Source organism: Myotis nattereri, assembly GCF_964212035.1.
Source record: "Myotis nattereri genome assembly, chromosome: 10".
Taxonomy (NCBI): domain Eukaryota; kingdom Metazoa; phylum Chordata; class Mammalia; order Chiroptera; family Vespertilionidae; genus Myotis; species Myotis nattereri.
Window position 1 is genome coordinate 51,008,606 of NC_138085.1, and position 16,254 is coordinate 51,024,859.

The 16,254-nt window shown below is 40.7% G+C and overlaps 1 protein-coding gene across 6 annotated transcripts in view; it reads right to left on the reverse strand.

Annotated features, from left to right (window-relative positions):
- The window catches only part of LOC308525966 (uncharacterized protein), a 627,300-nt gene that overhangs the window by 212,232 nt on the left and 398,814 nt on the right, over window positions 1–16,254 (reverse strand). For all 6 annotated transcript variants that reach the window (XR_013996500.1, XR_013996501.1, XR_013996502.1 and 3 more), the window contains one exon: window positions 1,985–2,092. The gene's annotated coding sequence lies outside the window, so the exon portion shown is untranslated. The remainder of the gene's footprint in view (window positions 1–1,984; window positions 2,093–16,254) is intronic.

The window sequence follows — 16,254 nt, forward strand, 5'->3', positions numbered from 1 at the left end:
AAAAGGCTTTTATTTATTTATAAAAAAAACTTGGTGAGGGGGGAAGGGGGGTGAGTAGGCAGAGCACAGGAGATTTTTAGGGCAGTGACACTGTTCTGTATGACACTACAATGGCAGATATTTGTCATTCTACATTTGTACAAACTCAGAAATGTACACCACCAAGAGGGGCTCTAATGTAAGTGATGGACTTTGGGGAATAATGATGTGCCAATATTGTTTTGTTGATTATAACAAATGCACCACTGTGGTGGGGGCTGTCATTAGTAGGGGAGGTTTTGTGTGTGTGGAGACAGGGGATAGATGGGAAATCTCAATACGTTCTGCTCAGTCTTGTTGTGAACTTAAAACTCTTCTAAGAAATAAAGTTCATTAATTTAAAAAACTTGTTGAAGTTTATAAGTCTGTAAAGGGAAATAAGATTTTATCTTGAGAGGAAAGCAATGTCAGAAAAGAGTGGTTTTCTTTCTTTCTCACTATCTCGCTTTTCGAATGAGAGAGATTTATGTAAGTATTTTTAGACGTTGATGTGTTCTGTGAGAAAAATATTTGAGAGAGAAATATAGCTGATGTAAATAAAAGTCTTTAGGACAGTGCCTGATGAGTAGTAATTGTTCAATAAATGTGAGATCCTTATCACTGCTATAATATCTATTACTTTCTTTTTATTATATAGTCATTTAGGTCATTGTCCCAACTCACTAATGAGACCATTAGCTCATATAGAGAAAGGCTGCAACTGCTTAGAGTTTGTGTTCCTTACAAGCACTTAGTACAATTTCTCTAACAGAATCTTCATTCAGTGATTGATTCATTAACATAGGTATTGAATGAATGGTAGAATTTGAATCTTCTCAAGTGGTCATTTTGGCTTCTGCCTCTATTCCAAGAATACCTTAAGCATTTTCATCCTTCCCTTTGACATGCCATATGGTATGTATTTAAAAAAGGGCCTCATCCTTCTCAGATTACAATGCTAAACTTGTCTGTGTCCGTTATGAGACTGTTAGCCACATGTAATATAATTACAGGTCTAGAGGAGGGAAGTTGGGGACTCTAGCTGGGACAGAATCAGAGACTCCATAATGACATCAAGATTAGGTTCTGCATGGAGGCATGGAACAGACTGACATACCTCGATGTGGAAATGGGGGAATGAGAAGAGAACTTATATATTTATATCATAGTCCATGGACACGGGCAATAGGGTGAAGACCTGAAGGGTGGGTAGAGACTGAGAGAAAGGGGGTAAGGGGGGGAATGATAGATATCTGTAATACTATCAAATATATATATATATATATATATATATATATATATATATATATATTAAAAAAAGAATTAGATTCCTTCTACTTTTCTGCCATGCTGCTCTCAGAGTTAGGCTTCATCAAAAGTTTGACAGCCCTCAATGTCACAACATGACTACAGTAGGAGTTTAAGGTGTCACATATAAATAGGATGACATCTAGATAATGAGACCATTTCTTCCTCAGTACCTTTGTTGTAAGAATGAACATTTCCCAAAGACCCCCAACAGAATTGTCTTACATTTCATTGGCCAGAATTGCGTCACAAGCCCGAACTTCTAGCCCTCCTTATGGACTGATAGAGAACGGGGCCACTGTAATTGCTTTGGGCTAATCAGAAGCCACCCCCGTGGGAACAGAAGTAACCTTTTCAGAAGTACATGATCCCACAGAGGAGAGGGGAATGTAAACTAAACAGGTTTCTTTTGGAAGAGTAATGGCCTGGAGTGGGGCAGAGAGATGAGTGTTGGCTAGGCAGTCAACATTTGTCTAGATCTGAATCAAAAGTTATATAGCATAAGAAAACAATGATCTAAAGTGGACATAAAATCTACATTTAGAAGTTCTCTATGAGCCAATAGATGATACGATAGTAACATGATGAACAAGTAAATAACTACAAGTTCCAACCAGGTGCTATGAGAAGGACATTGTTAAAGTGCTTGGAGACTCACCACACACATTGCTCTGCTGTCTTTGTGCCGGTGATGCACGGAGAGAGATTCTGCATCCATTCCACCAACATTCCAGAGTCTGCTCTGTGTCAGACTGGACACTGAAACCTGGAAATAAATATTAATAAATCAGGTCCTCTTCACTAAAAGAGTACATAATCTAGAACAGACAATTAACAAAGACATAAACAACTGTAACATGATGAGTATACAAAGCACAGTCTAGCACAGAATTAGCGGTGGTCAATTAGTGGAGGGGGCAGGAAGGATTTCCTAAAGGAATGGGCTGCTTGGACTGGGTTTTGAAAAATAGGTAGTTGCTGGCCAGATTAAAGGGGGCTGGGAAGGGCATATTACAGCCAAAGGTGTACAAATGTGAATTAGTATTCTGCCTCCGTGAAACTCCAAGTGGGTCTAATTGGCTAGAGAACAGAGTTGAAGAAGGATATGGATGGAGGTGAGCCTGGAGATTTTGATGGGAACCAACTGTTGGAAGGCCCTCCCCTCTTCCCATGTACATACATTTGGCTTTTATGTAATAATTAACACTGAAGGCTTAACAAAGTGAATAGGCATTTTAAATATCACTGGAAGCTGAATCATAGGGATATTGGGGTAAGAGCAAGTCCACCAGTAGCTGCTATAGTTGGGGCAAGACCAGAATAATGCTTGAGCCAAGACAATAACAGAGAGTCTGGAGAAGAGGCAGGAATAAAATACTTGATGGCACTCAGTGGGAGTTTGAATGTGGAAAAATAAGTAGAAAAGTCCAGAATGATTGAATAGGTGACAGTGTGATTCATCAAGATAAAGAAAGTAAGAGAAGTTAAAAGGTAATATGCACAACTCATTCAGGTTTGCCTGGGACTTCCCAAATTTCAGCACTAACAATTCTGCATCCCAGGAAGCCTTTCAGTCCCAGGCAAACCAGGATAATTAGTTATCATATGAAGAAAAGTACTTTTGTTTCTTTCTTATTTTTATTTTATTATTATTATTATTTTTAATCTTTATTGTTGAAAGCATTACATATGTCCCCTTTCCCCCTGCCCCCCATTGACTCCTTCTAGCCCCCCTCCCCCCCCTCCCCCAGGCCTTCACCACCCTATTGGCTGTGTCCATGGGTTATGCATACAAGGTCTTTGGTTGATCTCTTCCTACCTACCCACCTTCCCTTGCCTTCCCTCTGAGAGAAAAGTACATTCTGAGGAAAGTATGATATGTTCAATTAGGAAGATAATGAATTTTAAACCTATTGAGCAGAACATTCTGTTTGCATCGACCTAACCCCCAAACAGCTGGCCAGTTCAAACCACTTCCACATTTCCACTCTTTCCTGTGGAGACCACCATCCAGCATTCACACAGTTAAGGTGGGAGGCTCTGGCACAAAGGGTTAGCTAGTTGGTCTTTCTTCACCAGGGTTGCTGGGCTGCAGATACAATTTAAATGATAGTTGGTGGACACTTTTCAAGGCATTTGTGCAAGTCATTAAAAAATATCCCTAAAAGGAATACATCCTATTTGTAACCCATGGCCATTTCTTTCAACGGGGCTACCCATCTGCTTTTGCTGCCTATAAAATTATTCATCAGAAAATAGAATGCTTTGATGCTTTATTAATCTTTGTATCACAAAGACATACCTATACTGTACATATAACAAGCCCTTCTCAATAGGTTGCAAAAATGAATTCTTTTAAGCCCTTAAATGTATGTATTACACTTATTGCACATTAAATCAAAACAGCTATGGTCTCTAAATTCCTTTTTTTAAATAAATAAGAGTCTGAAAATCATGTATAAGAAAGCTTTAGGTTTGTACAAAAACTCTGAGAGATTCTCAACATCCAGTTAAGCTTAGTAAAAGCCTAAAAACATCATGGTAAGAAGGAAGTGCTATTGAATACATCCAATTGTGCTTGAGACCAATATTGCTCCACCAATAGCTTGCTCTATAAACTGACCCAGTGCTCTGAAAGTCCCCAAATGCCTTATTTAAAACAAGGGGGCAGACATGAGGATGGTGTTCAACTCTTAACTTAGCAATTCCCACTACTGATTTAAACCAGACCTTTAGTGTTATTTTAACATAGGTTTTGGATTTAATTATCTTAAATGTCTAAAAGAATGCATGCAATTCCCAAACTGTTTATCTCTTTTATGGTAAAATCTCTTCCCCTATCCCTAGAAATCTGTTTTAATTATTTAATCAGTTTGGCTGAAACTCACAAAGCATTAAATTGTTAGTTGTTACTTAACATTCCTTATAAATTGCATTTATTAATTTCTGGATAGAGACTTGTCCATTGCTACAGTAATTTAAATTAGTACCACATGGTTACAGACCGCTGCTGAATGATGATTAAATCTTTGGGGCAAATTCAGTCTTTTACGTCAAGATATTTAAATGGCACTAGAGATAAGCTAACCAAATTTGGGCCCAAGAAGTTACAATTTATCAAAAATGTAATAAACCATGGCCAGAATATTCATTGTAAGCAGCACGTAATGTGGTCCATGAAATGACATTTTAGCATCTCTCTCACTGTGGTCACAGAGAAGTGCTGATGCAGCAGACACAGCAATGGTCCATTGATATTTAACAGTTCCCATCTACAAGGTACTTTGCAATATTGTGGCTTTTTATACACTCAAGTCCCCCTGATACTCTATCAGTCATTTTGGTATTCACCACACTGACAAATTCCTTTCTTGGTGCTTTAATTTCACGGGTGCCAACAATCAACATAGCACACAACTCTCTGGAATTTCAGCAACAGAAGGAGGAACTGTCGGACCTTGGTGGCATTTCAGAATGACACATCGCTGGGGGAGAGAGCCGCGGAGGGACTGTTGACTCTAAACTAATTAGGAACAGATGATGAGGGGGAGGCACTGGAAAAGTTAAGGGAGCTCTCCCAGGTCACAGAGGTGGAGAGCGGTTTTAGAACTCAGTTTCTTTGCCTGTGACCTAAACCTCTTCCTGTGACACCTATTACCACCCCCGAGGCCATTCAACGGATCCGGGACCTTTTCTCACATCACTGAATGGATCTGATCATTTCTTCCCAGGGAACCGACTGGGGAAATCAAGTGGTTTTAAAAATGAATCTTCCCGTGGCTTCTGAATCCTTCAATAAGAATACTAATTTAAAAAGAGGGTGATAGGCAGGTCATAGGAGAGACCGTAACTGTCTTTTACTGGAAAGACTGACCGAAACATTCAGGTAAAATAATAAAATCAACTCATAAAGTAATAGATTCTTCTTCCTGCAGCTAAAGATAAATATTAAATAATCCGAGGTGCCACTGGCTGAAAATTAATTTCTGTAAGGCAAATAGTGTAGTATGTATATGTGTTTCAATTTCTGTTTGGCAAGGTGCCGATTTTGAGCATCCTGCACAGACCTTTGAAGTACATGGGCTTCTCTCATAACGCAGATGCTTAAACAAGAATTGCTTCCTTGGGGCTCCCAAGCACTGTAAAAAAGTCTGTTTTGGATCATCAGGCTCCCAGCTAATTCCAGGTATTCAGTCTAAAAACACAACATTTTTTTAATGCATTAATGATACAGTGCAGCCGTTCTGAATTGAATTGTGCCAAAAGATGGGAGTGACGTTAACTTATTAGAGGAGTCGCAAAGTGCTGAAGCACTACAATTTGTGTTCCCCAAATTATAGTCAGGTGCAGTTGCCGGCAAGGGGAAGGTTGAAACAGGATACACAGTGGGGGTGTGGGGGGAAGTGTTTCAGAGAGAACCCTCTAATGATTAATTTATAATAGAAAGAAGTACAAAGGGCAAATAGTACATTGTATTCTAAATCATGAATCTATTATAGTCTACTCTTAGACCATCTGACAGCTAAGACATTTATCCCCCAACCCTACTTGTTTTAACTGTGCTTATTGAACACTTTGACAAAACACATAACATGTCCCCAGAAGCCAAACATACTTAGGGCCACTTCCACAGAAACGTTCAGAAATTTTACAATAAAAACAATCACCAAAACAATAACAAAAATCCACAATCTAAACTTTTTCATAAGTTTCCTAAAAGTAAAGACCTTTTCTTAAAATCATGAACACTTGTGCCTAGAAGAATCTTCTGCTAGGAGCATGTGGTATTCTGGAACAAACAAATGCCATGAAGCAAGGTGAGTTCCTCATGGTCATGGACAGAAGAGGGAAGTCTCCGGGGTGTCAATGAATATAGTAACCCTTGCCTCCAGGTCTACTCCAGGTCTTTCTAGAGAAGGGTTTAGCAGTACACTGGGTCTTTAAATGGAGCCAGAGAGTGGGATCCCTCACTTTGATATTCTCCCAACACTCCATGCTTCCCTCCAGAAGGGATGTGCAGCCCAGCATACTGACCAGGTTCTAACTTGCGTCACTGCATTCTGTCTCCTCTGAATACCTCCTGGAACTTCATCTGCTCTTCATTCCATGGTGTAAACCAATATGAGCTGTTGGAGAATTGCCCTTGAGGTGGCTGTACTTCAGTACTGGGCAACGTGACTCATGAATATTTTTAACAGTCAAGGCCATATGCTCCTCTCCTTTGCAGAGCATGGAGCCAAATGGAGCTTCTTAAATAACACACAGTGTGGCAGCCACTGCCAGGCACACCGGGAAGGGGCTCAGAGTTGGATGTGTCCTCACAGTCGGAGAAGAGCAAGGTCCCTGACTTTGAAAGAGACTACCAGCTGAGATGGAGCTAAGAAGTTAATGGGAGGATAAAGGGCTTGTTTTGATTGTCTGTTTTCATCTTTGTTTCTATGCTGGACTTGTTTTATGAGTCAATTAAGGAAAATGCGTTATCCTAGCTCAGCCTTCAAGTTAGCCCAAGCCTTCTCTCTCCACACCACTTTCTCGTACCACTCTCAGGATCCGGGGGTACCAAGGAGATGCTGCCCACAAACCCACCAATGCTCAGAACGGCTGTCATAGAAAAGAAAACATCCCTTTTTAAGGGATATGACAAAGTTGCAACATGCAAAGACACCCATGGGCTGGGGTGAAGTGGGAGCAACTTTTGGAGGAGATGGAGCTTTGTGGCATTGGGAGAAAATGGTACGAATAATAGAAGCACAGTCCTTTGAAGGAGGGTGGAGACTGAGAGGGCAAACATGGAAGAGGGAGGGGCACAGAAAGGGGAGCTGGGGCATGACGGGGATTCATTTCAGTCCTGACAGGCCCAACTTTCTACTTTCTGGTGATAATTTTGTAGATTTCCAGCACTGTTGTGTTTTTGAATAGTAATCTATATTGAATTATCCAGCTTTAGTTGACCAACAGAACTTATTTATGCAACCTTTATGGGTAAGTGTTATAACCTGATATATATATTTTTAAATTTATCTTTATGGTTGTATTACAGAGATCCCCCTTTTTATCCTGTTGACCCCCTCCTTAAAACCCTGCATTGTGAGGTACTGTGCTAGGGAAGAGGCATCCAGGCATGAACAGAACCGACATAATTCCTGCCCTCCCAGATCGTATGTGGCTATATTAACATTCGAGAACCATTATGAGAACAGTTGTGTGGGATTAGGGAAGGGTCCCCAGAGGAAGTGAGAGCTAAGATGAGACTTTCATGACACAGAGAAATAATTCTGATCAATTGCTTCCCTGCCACTGGCTCATTGCATCAGAAGGAAGCAACTAGAAAAAAAAAAAAAAAGGTTATACATGCAAAGATAAAGAGAGTTTGCTGGAGAACAAATAAACGACTGTGTCTCCAATCAGAGCGGCCAACAGGATGCCAGTTGGGGAATCCGATGTGGATCTTGAGTTTCTAAATGACGCAAGAAGAGTATGTAGCTGTGTCATCTGACCCCAAATTGCCCCTGCCATTGCACCCCTCCCTCTGATGACTCCTGATGAATAAATAAATTACTGCATTGGATTTTCTCTTGTCCCTGGTGTAACTCTACTCACCCTGTACCTTGCTCTGTCTGGTGATATGATTCTCGTGGCCCTGGTTCTATGGCCGCATCACCAAAATGGCACTTGAGTATAAACAAGGTCTGTTGGGAGTGAAAGAATTTAAAAAACAAATGCCACCAAACTCTTTATTTGATATTTGTAATTTAGGACAAATCAACTGCCCAACTCTACATGGGTGGGTTAGCTTCCGAAAAAACATGCCTGGAATAGCAAGAGATTAATCTGACCTTCCACCTTCAGTAAGAGTTATTACAGTTTACTATCTTTGACCATATTTCCATGTGGAATACTTTGATACATAAAAAAATGCAATCATCCAAGTGCTTAGACTATCCTGTACCTAACATCTATATGGTGAAGGAAAAAGGAATATTTGCCCCTCCTGTAGAAACTATTTCGGGTTGGACTGTGCACTTTTTGTTCAGATGGGTTGCTGTCTGCTATGCATGGCTTTCATTATTTTTCCCATTTGCTTTTATATGCACTCTCACTCCTGTTGTGGCAGGGTTTTATTATTATTATTACTTTTAATCCCAGAAAAAAAGGAAGAGATTCAATACAGGAAAAGAACAAATGCCATAAAATCTACTGTAATAACGTGTTCAGTAGGAACCGTGGTCATTGCAGGGTAGAGTTGCACACCTATTCATTCTTTTGTGATGATCGTGTTTTTACTATTTCAAATTTAATACTTTTTCTAATATATTATATGTTACCTCCCATGTATTTAAGCTGTACTTAAAAGCATGCTAAGAACTGGTAATTCTTTAATGGTTGTTCACTTACAAGCGATTGTGGGTCATTACACAATCATTTAAAGGGCATTAATGAGAACCATTTAATGGTTTTAGTAGAATATCATTGTAAGGGACAGGGGAAAAGTTACTGGCTGTAAATTTTTATGACCATTTCTTACAAAACGTATTACTTTAAAGATTTATGTATGTAACAATGAGTACAATAAAAGCCATGCTAAAAATAATTTGAAATCAAAGTAATGCATATAGATAAGTCTTTGCTCTGCTGCAATTGTGTGGGACCCCTTTTTTAAAAAAAAAAAAATCTTCCTTTTCTCCTTCCTTCCCCTCTTTCTCTGCCTTTCATCCTCCCTCCCTTGCTTCTCCCTCTCCTTTCCTGCCTCCCACCTTTCTTCACTACTTCCATTTTCTTTCTTAAAAGACATTTTTAGTACCATTAAAGATTTTATTTTTAATGAAAACTATTACAGATTGAAATCTTAACCGCTGTGTTTAGTTGGTGGGGGTTGAGCACAGAGGGGTAAAAAATAGCAGGGCAGCATTGCATAGAAATGCCCCACCTGGAGTGAATCTTTGTTTACAGACCTTTCCCCCATATATCATTATTTTAAACTATTTCCTCTTAATATACTATAGAACTAAAATAGCAATTCCAAGGCTTTCTAGGACATCACTCCCTAAGGTAGGACAGGGGACTAAAAAGGCAGAGGCACTAGTCCTGGGAGTACACCCATAGAAATCCGTAAAATACATACAGAGGGGGCCTTGCATATACCCAGAGGAGCACCCAGCATCCTGCTCCATGTAGCTCACCTCTTGAAAAAGAAATGGGTATTTGAAAAGCTCACTCTACTGAGGGAGTAACCTTATTAAAGTGCTTTAATAACACAACAGTCATCATATTATGCCTGGTTTTGTCCGCTTGCAATTCTCGTGGAATACATAATGAATAAGACAATACCCCTTTCCCAGGATTCCTGCATAAGCAGGAGGATATTTCTAATTAAAAAGGCAGAGTTAGTGCAGCCCATGAAATGAACAGAACCGTATCTCTACAAATGCCGAGATTTTACTGTTTGCATTAAGTAACACTTGCATTTCTCTCTTGAATCTGCCCAATACCCATTACCAATAAGATGAAGATTTAAGATAACTTGGTCAAAAGATGGTGAATTACAACTTTTAATTAAAATGTAGAAAAGAGTTGCTTTAAAGTAAACATGATAATACTTTCATGATGATTATTTTTTTATGGTGAGAACAACAAAAGCACCCTGAATATTTTAGAATGTGAAAGGATTTTCAGAAAGTTATGCGTGTCCCAGAAAGAAGACTGTGCAGTCACCACCCTCCATTTCCAGTCCCGGCAGAATGCGGCCCCTCTATCTGGATCCACAGGGATTCCTTTACTTGACCTATTCAGGTAAATCAAATGATGACCAGGATGGTAAAGAGGATAAGGCCCACACTGGGGTTGGCACAACTTATTTTCACCAAAGAGCAATTCAATAAATGATAACAGGAAGGAAAAGAGATGATTTCCTATGTAACCCATATATCGTTATGAAAACAAATTTTAATAAATCTAATGTAAAATATTATTGGTGCTACATTCCAGATTGAATGTGGCAGTATGATTGAAAGATTAGTGACTGTGTGAGTATGGTGGTTTCTTTCACCATAAGTTAATACTGATGCAAACCTAGCTTCATGCCTCCTTCTAACATTATCTCCAACTCTTCCCCTAAATCAATGTTCTAGTACTCTTAAGTTTTCTCCGGCTCAATGTGTGTTCAGAGTCTTTTTAACACCACATTACTTATGCTGATTCCTGCCAGGAATCACCTTAACTTCTTCCGGCCCATATGCTCTCAATCTTGATCAGCTCAAGTACACTTTCTCCATGAAGCCTTCCCTGACCACTCTAACCTGAGATCTGGCTTTGAAAATTTAAATCTACCACCAAATATTTAGGTGAGCCATGGTGAGAGTCCCGGGGAAGACAAACCTGTCCACCCTCTGGCAAGGTAGCTATCCTTTTGGATGAGTTAAAGTCTTTGTCTGCAAAATAAAGAAATAATCACATCTGCCTTTCAAGGCTATTTCAATAATTACATCAAAAACACTTAAGAAAGCATCTGAAATAGTGTAGTTTCATAATAAATGTTAGTTTCTCCTGTCTGTCCCTTCCTTTCAAATTCAGAGAAATTTGTGTTTAAATCAGGTGTAATACTTACTGTATTTACTTTCTTATGGCTTTCAATTTTCTTTATTTTGTAGGCTTTCATTTTCCATCCTCTCTCTCTCTATTAGTCTATAATCCCACAAAGGAGGGACCCTTATTTATGTACCATCATGTTCCCTGCCTCGTTTAGCATAGTTCTAGATGCACAGTAAGGATCAATACATACGTATTAGAGGAGTGACTATTAGTCACTTTCTCTTTTTAGAAAAAAATTAATTTCCCCAAAATAAAAGCCCCAAATTAGCAACATTGTATTCTATCTTTATGTTCCCTGGTATACTGCATATGACTGAATTGACACACAATGAGGGGGATGTCAGTCTGATTTCAGATTATTTCCATCCACCTGAGATGGATGGCACCAGAGTCATAGGACTATTAATGAAGTAAGATCACCCATTTACTTCCAGTGTATGCTTACAGACAGAACTTTTCTAGGGCTGGGAAAGTTGCATCTTTGCACTGCTAGGCAAGTGTTAAAAAATAAAAATATCGGCCCCGAGCTGATCTTGGGAAGTGACCAGAGAGGATCAATGCAAACAAGGAAAAATAAAAATTAAGTTGTTTGCACTACAATGGAAAGATGGCCTGTGGGCTTGGTAGTCAAAGCACAGTACATTTAACATTGAACTTCCAAGCTTCCTCCATGGATAAAACGGGGTCAGCAGAGCAGAGCAGGGAGGAGTTTGGCCTCTGGTGCCAGATGGCCTCACTGCTCTGTGTCCTATCAAGTTCCCACAGCCACTCTCTGCCTCAGTTTCCTGAAGTAGAAGAATAGTTCCTGTCTCCTGCCATTGTTGCAAGGTGTAAAGAGGTAACAGGTCTAAAGCCCTTACAACAGGGCCCAGTAGAGAGTGAGGGCCATGCAAGGACTAGGTATTAACCTGGAAGGGTCTGAACACCCTCAGAGTGATTCTGTAGGGGTGTTGGTTTCTTTTCTGCAGCCCCCGCCTTCAGAAGGACCAGCCAAGCAGCCTCAGAGGGTGTCTGGGACTCCTCCACCCTGAGTCCCCTCGTCTCAGCGTCCGAGGAAGAGCAGAGCAGCAGAAGGAACCCCTGGGCAGCATCTCCCCAAGTCCTCTCTGCAGTTGCTCTTACACTTTTAAATGCCCTGTGCTCTGAGGTTTTTGGTGCTGATGTCATTATGTGGCACTTCTGAATTAAGAAAGTAAAAAACAAAAGCAAAGCAAGAGACTCAAAAAGAGAGAAAACGCTGCCCAAAGAGTGGGGAAATGTAATGAGATAAAGGAGAAGAGGGGGCCATGACACTTAAATATCTTCATCCCAGAGATGCCAACCAAAGCAAGAGCCGTTAAATGCATTATGGCGCTTCATTGACAATTTCTAACAAACTTGAGTTCTTAGAATCAAAATAAAGGTTGGTGGTGCCTTCAGACCTTATATATCTGACTAGCAATTGGGAAAGTAATGATTTTGTGGATTATGCTGGGAGGTTGCTACATCCTTAAAAGATATGTAGTATTATGCGTCATCTGATTTTGATGCGATTTCTAGAAAGAGAAAGGTAAGTTAAAAATAGAGATTCCATTTTAATGCTGTTTACTCTTGCCTTTGTCTGGAGTCCAAAAATGACAACATGTTCTTCCCACTTACTGCGGCAGCATCATTTTTATATAAAGTTTGAAACCATGCACTTTGCCAAGGCACCCCTCCAAGAAGATAAGCCCAGTATGCCCATCTATCACAACCCTTCAGACTTTTTTTTTACTTAAGGGCTTGCCATTTTGATGGGGATGAAGTCTACTGAATACCAGCCACGTGGAGTTTTATTCCTTCATGCTGTTTGTGATAAACTTCAGGGGACACATTTAACATTCAACAAAAAATGAAATTTCTGGGAGGATAATATCACCACTCTTACAGCAACACGGAGCTTTCAGACACTGTAAACAGTCCAGGCACACAATGAGACAAAACGCAATTCCCGGGGAAGTGGGGGGAGGGGGTAATTCTGTGAGCTCCTAAACGTCTGTGTATTAATCTACAGCTCATCCCCCATGATATTATTGTTATTTCGTTGTTGTTATTGTTATTGTTGCTCTTTGTCTTCTTAGGAACAGTCTCCTCTGGGAAGACAGAACATTCGCCTTCTGGCAGATTAGTCATTCTTTTGGATCACAGGGTACCATTTTCTCAGCTTCTTGGAGTTGCTAAATTGCTGAGGAAAGAAACCATGGGCGTTTGGGCTGTGTGCTCAGAGGAGGCACAGTGGGGATCAGCTCTGGGTGCATGCCTCTGCCATTCTTCTCTGCCCCAGTGGCCCCATTCTTCACAACCTGGGAGAAGGAGCAAAGTTGCCAGAACCCATCATGAATTCATTTCAACCATCATTTCTGAGGACCTAATAGGACCCTGGTCTGTGCTTGGGACTGTTGGAGATAAGAGATTCCAAGTTTGGAAGAAAGTGAAGGTTGAGATGCATTAAATTCACACACACATACACCATCGAGCCTTCGAGAGCATAGGGTAGACATGTCCTCAAGCTCTTCTGTCCTTAGAAATGGGATAGAACATCCCCGGGAAGGCACTAAGGAAAGTGCACTTGCTGGAACATTAACCGAGATATTTGGGGATCTCTTTTCTGCTGGAGGTAGGAGAGCAGAGACAATGCTAATTGCAGGACAATGAGCAGAGAAGCGAGCTTTAACTCTCATGCTTCATCGAGGCCATAGAAGGATATTACAAGGAAAGCACAAAGGCAAATGCATGAGGCGGTCTTCTGCCTCCCAAGGGAGGGAGATGAGCATCACAGGATTCGCTGAAGAGGCCCACGGCCAGCACCATCTATTAAATAGCTCAAGTTAGTCAATGTGGAAGAAATTTTTAGACACACATGCCCAACCATATGTGCATGGCCAAGATTTAAAATAGAAAAGTGAGAGACTGTTGGATGACTGAGGATTTTTCCCTTGCCAGGAAGTCCTCCTTAAGGATTTCATAGCTTGCAAAAGAGAATTGCTTGCCAGACGAGCCAAGAAAAAGACACAGAAGATTGGGACCTGCTTCCTTAATGATGAAATGTCACACTGCTATGTAAATCAACCCGAAGAAAAGAGGCAGGCATGATTAAGATGGCTTTGCAGAAAGGAGAGAGGTTTCTCGACATCTCCCCGCTAAACTGCTTTAACTCCTCAGACCTCAGGGCTGGAGGCACACACAATGGAACCTTCCTGGTAGCTGCGTTGGGCAGTAAGGGAAACCCTCTACCAATTCTATGTAGAAACAAAAAGGTACAGTGTGGCTCCAATTCATGAATTCATAAGGGGCAAATTCTCCATCAAGGTCATAGCAGATCAAAGAGCTACCCCACTGGGTTTCTGTGTGTGTGTGTGTGTGTGTGTGTGTGTGTGTGTGTTTATGTGTGTGGAATGAGGTAATGAAAAAGATAGGATGGATCCCATTAGTCACATGAAAATCAGCTTTATGAATTTTCAAGTTTTTTTTTTTATTGTTGACACTGTTACACATATCCCACATCCCCCTTTGCCCACCTCCACCCAGCCCAAGTAGATATTGTTTTAAGTGATATTTTACCACCAAACACCCAGGTCAGCAAGTCTGTGCCTCAGTTCCTCTCTCTGATGGCCCACCATTCCATAGCATGGTGTGAGAAACACTGATATAGTCTATGATGGCCAATGTTTCTCTATGTCATTACTCAATACCTATGGTTGAAAATCAGCTTGTCATTTTTGGGAAAAGGGCGGTTTGATGACAGCATGAAAATAAAGCTATTATCTCACACCTTGGAAGTTCGATACATCAGGATTCTGATTCGTGGATCATTTGCTGTAATTTATGTGTTTCAGAAGTACCACAATCAAATCATCTAGGAGTTCCATATCCTGGGAAGCTTCCTCCTAATTATATCATCAATCTTTAATTCACTTTAGGTCCCTATAATTTTATGCCTAGAAGGGGTTTTTATAATTGATTTAAGTAAATCCTGTCATTTCACAGAATAGAAAGGTGAGGCCCTGAAATGTTAAGTGAGTACTTATAGTCCAAAGCTCCTTGGTGGGTAAGTCAGTATGAGTTTTGTGGTCTTTTGCCTTCCAGTCTAGTATGCTCAATACTATACTGAACCTCAGGGTTATCCTATATAATTAACTCTTCCATGTCCCTAGGCGTAATATGGATCTCTCTACCAAAAGTCAGTCTGTCTGTGTAAACCTTAGCCTGCTAAAGCAGGAGCGATCTCTGATGACCCACTCGAAAAAATGATTCCTTAACAGAAAAAAAATGGGAGGACGCACTGCTGCTAATGAAAATCAAACTGGGATTGTCTGAGTCACATTAACCATTATCAGCACATTACTAGTTCCTGCCAGGAACAGCCCTGCATTGTGAAGAAAATATTAATATGATGAAAGACTGGCCCATGGACCACCTGGAGAATCCCTGTCAACCATAAGTGTTTCCACACAGTAATAGGAATCACTGCTTCATAGGCAGTGATGTGGCTGCCATACTCCTCCACTGGAACCCACCCAAATAACCACCTCCCCCATCATCAACAGCTTACTTTGGAGTGTCTCCTATAGAAAACACCAACTAAGTGCCAGGAATTGACAGTCTTCATTGACACTCCGGCTGTAAAGGGTGGCAGGAAATGGAGCCACCCACTTTCTTCTCAGAGACAGGAGGTGGACTTCAGGAGTACAACTTCATGCTGGAAGATGATGTCGCGGCTCACTAGCGACATCCCATATTCGTCTAATCATGCCTCGATATCTCTAACCCACAGGCTACGTTTTGATCTCCATCTTTCTTGTCAACCTCAATGACTCTTTTAGAGTGCATTTGGGAAAGGCTGCTAAACTCCCAACAGATTGGGGACCTCTCACTCTTGAGGAATCTCACAAGCAGGCCAAACAACCTGCCTTTCCACCCCATTCTTTTCTTCTCCATCTTTCCCAGGCAGGGCAGGGCAATGGAAAGAGGATCAGACAGGAAATTCAGAGACATGGTTCCAGTTCTGACATTTTCACTAACTACGTGGCATAGGGAAAAGTCGCTTGATCTTTCTGAGCCTTGGTTTCTTCATTTGCAAAACGGAAACTTTAAAGGAGATAAGCTCAAATGTTTCTGGCAACTTTAGCATTCCGGGACCTTCTTAGAGCACAGGACTATTGCCAGAGAGAGGATGTCGGGGATTATGAAGCCCGCATTAGATATGGATTAAAATTCTCTTAATTACAGTGTCTCACAAATCCTGAGCCCCAACAAACAATCAAGTGTTAAGGGCAACAATCCCAGTGCCATTTATTGCCCTGCAAGTTGCTATGAAATATT